Here is a 5990-nt window from a genome sequence, read left to right on the forward strand (position 1 = left end):
ATTCATTATAGGAACTTTGAGACAAACAGAAATAGAAAGTGATCACTAATCTCATTACCTCATCACACCGTGGCTGTATTTCTTCCTATGGCTCCTTCTGGGTATTTTTTTTTAGGCACAACTGTAATCGTGGCAACCTTCAGTTCAGTTCAGTCACTCAGTCATGTCCAACTCTTTGCGACCCCATGGACGGCAGCACGCCAGGCTTCCCTGTCCATCACCAACTCCCGGAGCTTGCTCAAACTCATGTCCATCAAGTCAGTGATGCCATCCGACCATCTCATCCTCTGTCATCCCCTTCTCCTCCTGCCTTCAGTCTTTCCCAGCATCAGGGTCTTTTCCAATGAGTCAGCTCTTTGCATCAGGTGGCCAAAGTATTGGAGTTTTAGCTTCAGCATCAGTTCTTCCAATGAATATTCAGGACTGATCTCCTTTAGGATTGACTAGTTTGATCTCCTTGCAGTCCAAGGGACTCTCAAGAGTCTTCTCCAACACCACAGTTCAAAAGCATCAATTCTTCGGCACTCAGTTTTCTTTATAGTCCAATTCTCATATCCATACATGACTCCTGGAAAAACCATTCCTAACCACCTCATATTCTTTCGTCACTTGTGTGTGTGTGTATTTTACCATGTCACCATTCCACGAGTCTCACTTTTACTGCCTATGAAATTGCTTCCTGTGGGTGGCACATGTCATTTAATATTTCCTTGTTGAGCTTGAGGACAATACAGTTTTTGTTGTTGTTGTTACTCACTGGAAACTCCTGAAAGGATTCATTCTGCCAGGCTCTTGCCTATGTTAGTTATTGTTATGCTCAAAATCTTCACTAATTGAATTAAAATAAAAGCTTGTATTTAATACATGTTTCTTTGATTAGTGTTGAACACTTTTCCATATTCTTTTGTTTGCATCTTCTGTTTTGGGGACATCCTGGTTAACTCCTTCAGACAGAACCAAGTAGAAGGATGTTTCCCATTGATAACCATTTAGAGTTTAGCAGTACATGTTCAAAGGGGCAGCATTCCATAGAGTGTGGGAGTGAGAGGGCTTAACTTCATAGTAGTAATTATCAAATATTCTATTTTAAATTAGATATAGGTTAGCTAGTTTAACAACTATAAGTAGGTTACATAGCATCACCAGCTCAGTGGACATGAATTTGCACAAATTCCGTGAGAGGGGAGGACAGAGGACCCTGGCATGCTGCAGTTACATGGGGTCACAAAGAGTTGGACGTGACTCAGTGACTAACCAACTAGGACAATAAACAGATGAAATGCTATTTTTTTTTTTGAAATTAGTATACAAGCACTTTATTTTTTTTTCCTGTGTCTAAGAGTATGGTTTTTTTTAAATTTATTTTTTTACATTTATTTTTATTAGTTGGAGGCTAATTACTTTACAATATTGTAGTGGTTTTTGCCATACATTGACATGAATCAGCCATGGATTTACATGTGTTCCCCATCCTGAAATGCTATTTTAAAACGAAAGACTAGTAAGTCAGACAGAAAAAGACAAATATCATATGATATCACTGATATGTGGAAACTAAAAAAAAGCTACAAATGGGGACTTCCCTGGTGGCCCAGTGATTGAGAATTCGCCTGCCCATGAAGGGGACATGGGTTTGATCCCCAGTCCAGGAGGACCCCACATGCCTCAGAGCAACCGAGCCCATGTGCTACACTTACTGAGCCCACACTCTAGATCCTGAAGTGTTGCAACCAGAGAAAGCGCGCACACAGCAATGGAGACCCATCGTGGCCAAAAATAAATTAAAAAAAAAAAAAGATACAAATGAACTTATTTACAAAACAGAAATAAAGTGCAGACATAGAAAAGAAACTTATGGTTACCAAAGGGGAAAGGTAGGAGGAGGGATATATTAGGAGTTAACATATTCATACTACTAGGTATAAAATAGATAATCAACAAGGACCTGCTATATGGTGCGGGGACTCTACTCAATATGCTATAATAATCCAAGTGGGAAAAGAATCTGAAAAAGAATGGACATATGTTTATATATAAATGAATCACTTTGCTGTGCATGTGAAACTAACTCAACATTGTAAATCAACTGTAGTCCAGTATAAAATAAAAATTAAAATAAAAAATAAAATGAAACACTTAAACACCTGCCCCTCTTTATTCTCAGAGTAGTTTTAATTCGGTTCAGCACAGGTACTTGACGTTTAACACGTCTCCATGTGAACTGAACTGGTTAGCTTTTGTCTGCTTCCTCCCATGGTCAGCGAAGACCAGAAACTAGTGACATACAAGCTATTAATGAGGGCTTCTCAGAATAAGATTCACATATTCAAATACTCCAAAGTATATACTCCAAGTGTAACCCTAGGTCCTTTTCTACTGCTGTTGAGATGTCCTTCCTCTGGTTTGAAGGCTTTCTGACTGGGTTTACCCTCAGATTTCTGACCTCACACTTTTGTCACGTTGTCCCCTTTCTTAGCAACTTTTCAGCTTATCCGCACCATAAATTCTTTCTCAGATAATGTTTATTTGCTTTATATTACTGACTAACATCTACTGATACTGCATGTACCAGGCATGGGGCTTAGTACTTTTCAGGCATTACTCAATCCTTACAACATCCTATATGGTAGTTACTAGCATCATCTCCATTTTACAAATGTGGACAGAGTCTCAAAGAGATGAGCCAATTAGTTCTGGACCCAGAGGAGGTGCTTGGGGAGCAGCCAGGTTTTGAACTCAGGTCCTGATTCTAGAAACTGTTAGTCACTCAGTCATGTCTGACTCTTTGCAATCCCATGGCTTATAGTCTGTCAGGTTCCTCTGTCCACGCAGGAATTCTGCAGTGGGTAGCCATTTCCTTCTCCAGAGGATCTTCCCGACTGACAGATCTAACCTGGGTCTCGTGCATTGCAGGAGGATTCTTTACCATCTGAGTCACAAGGGATGCCTGATTCTAGGGCCCCTACAAAATGTCACCTCAAACCTGCAGTTTAACCTCAAAGGTCCTGGAAAGCGACTGCACTGTGAAATCTCATGCAATATGGCCGAAGATTTATACATAGTAGGTGCTCATTAAAATCCTTGCTGAGAGGCCACACTTGCCCTCTGCGATGGCCCACACTCTATCCGTGGAGTGTGTTTCTTTCTGAATAAAGTCCACTTCTTACCTATTTAAAAAAGCAATCCTTGCTGAGTAAAAAGAGGATCTTCCTGTTTAAAAGATTTGATGTCTCCAAATCTAGAAACTATAAACTCATAGTTGAGAATTCATGGGACCATCCCTTGGGGCTGCAGTGGACTAGAGCATTTGAGTCTTTGGAATGCCCTGAGAGGGAATAGAATAGAACTTTTGACCTGAGAAACTCTACTACAGAAAAACTAATAAGCTGTGGATAAACAGTAAAGTGGGAACATAGCAAAGGATTGAACACTTCACATCCCTCTGACTTCCAAAGACAAAATTTTGCCCCGTTTTCCAGATGGAATTTGGACCAGACACATCTGGCTTCTCTCTGTGGGTGACATAGTCTCTCAAGACATGTTTATACACTTGGCAAAGAAACCGCCTTTTCGAGCTTGGACCTTGACATTCCAGTGAGATCTTCCTGACAATGGCTTCCACGGTAAGGACACTCCCCTTTTCCTAACAAAGTCCCGACTGTAGTGTTGGTAACCTTCTCCCAAATTCAAACAGGACCTCAGCATCCTGGGACTCCCCTGGAACCATTCTGTTTATCTCTTTGGGCAAACAGCATGCTCAGAGTGTAGTGAAGCTCACCACTGTCCTTTGTTTTGGAGAGTCTTATTTTTGCCTAAGTTGTCCATCCTATACAGGTTGCTAACTTACTGTGCATTCCCCTTGCCCCTATAGCTGCTGGTGTAAATAACCTGCATCTCCCTATTGGTAAACAATGATAACAAACAAAATTTTTAAAAGTGAGAAACAAAACTGAACAGGCTCAGTTTAAAGTCTTTGTCAGATTATTTTATTAGACTAATTTCATCTAAAACTCATATTCTAATTTCTGATTTTATGGACTGCCTTAGTATTACATCTTTTCAGGGTTTCATAATTTGGTTTGTGGGCCATGCTCAGGGTTTGTATGTTTCTCCTGTCTCTCTCCCGTGCTCAACCCTCTAGGTCTTACGCTTTTGCATTTGCCTTCCTACCATCCTCAAGGCTGTAGCTCAGAACTGCGTCTCATTATGATGGTTGAGCTGCTCCACTGAGTGATGAAGGATGACACAGATCCAGGCACGAAGCCAGCAGGCAGCCTGGCTCACTCCCTGGGCTGCAAGATGAGTCTCTGGACTTGCAGCCTGTTATACACCTTAGCCCAGGCAGGTTTCAGCAGCAATTTAGTTCAGCAGCCCCTAGCCTGGCCTGGTTCGGCCCACAACTTTGGGCAGGGGTCCAATTCTATCCCCCATCTAATTTGAGACTTTTAGTTCCCTTGACCCTCCAGGAATGAATCTGGGGCTTTCACTGAATGTCTGAGCCTGGAGCTCTGCAAGCCCACTCACCATAATGCATTTTCATCCTGCTTCTCATCTGTGGTTCTGAGCACGCCCCACTCCCACCCACCGCCATGCAGGATAATGGCCCATAGAGATGTCTACATTCTAATTCCAGGAACCTGTGAATATGTTATTTTACATGGCAAAAAGGAATTTACCAGTGGGACTGAGTTCAGGATCTTGACAATGGAAATAGCGGATGTCACAGAAAGAAAGAGGTTTGAAGACGTTACACTGGTGGCTTTGAAGAGGAAGGAAGGGGCCATGAGCCAAGGAATGCAGGCAGCCTGTAGCATTTCCTCTGAGTCACCTATCTCCCCCTTTCCCTTATAAGGACTCTTGTGATCACATCAACCCATTTGCAGAATCCAAGATAATCTCCCCATGTCAAGATCCTGAACTCAGCCCCATCTGTGTGAAACAGATTTCCCCTTGACTCTTCAGAATAAACGCAGGCCTGTTGACACCTTGATTTTGAGCTCAGTGAAATCTATTTTTTGCCTTTTTATGGCTGTGTAATATTCTATTGTACATATGTACCATATCTTCTTTTTAATTTTTTTAAATTTATAGTTTATTTTTTGAATGTGCTGCACGGCTTGCAGGATCTTGGTTCCCTGACCAAGGATTGAATCTGGGCCCTCTGCAGTGAAAGAGCCACGTCCTAACCACTGGACCACCAGGGAAGTCCCTCAGTTTTCAGTGTTTGTTACAGTTGCCATAAGAAACTGTCTTTTTGTTTGTTTGTTTTGGTTCTGTTTTCTTTTTGAATATTTTAAATCTACCCCCCCTTTTCTGTGTGAGTAGAAAAAGACTATCAAACATGAATTTGCCCACAAGTTGATGCTTTCTCTAGGAATGAATGGTGACCATTTATTAAAGCGGGAAAAACAGATCAGTAATGACAGGAGTGTGTAGAATACTAGCTAGAGTATTTCTAGTACTTAAGGAAGTTGCAAAACTTTTTTCTAAATCACACATATACCGTGTATGCATCTATAAACCTAACATTGTAAGGCTTAAATGAGTTGCCAGACTGTTTTCATTTTTTTTAATATTTATTTATTTGGCAGTGCCAGGTCTTAGTGACATGGGAACTTTTAGCTGTGGTGTGAAAACTCTTTGGTTGTGGCTTGCAGGATCTTAGTTTCCTGGCCAGGAATCGAACCCAGGTCCTCTGCACTGGAAACAAGGGGTGTTAGCAGAGAAGTCCCCAGAGTGTTTTTAAAATAGCTATAACTTGAAAGTGCAAGTACTGTACTGTGCATTGAAATCTGAAATATCTTTTTATCCCTGTCATCTATCCCTCTGAATTAAAGAAATAGTTCACCTTCTCTAAGACTTCCCTTTCACCATCTGCCTCAGAGTCTGTGGGAGTAATAACAATCATTAAAGGCTTCTGAGCAATTAGAATTGTTTTCTTGTTATTAGACTGGTGATTATCTATAAGAAAACCATTGTACAAGTTATCT

The sequence above is a fragment of the Cervus elaphus genome, chromosome 2 (genome assembly GCF_910594005.1).
Source record: "Cervus elaphus chromosome 2, mCerEla1.1, whole genome shotgun sequence".
Classification (NCBI taxonomy): domain Eukaryota; kingdom Metazoa; phylum Chordata; class Mammalia; order Artiodactyla; family Cervidae; genus Cervus; species Cervus elaphus.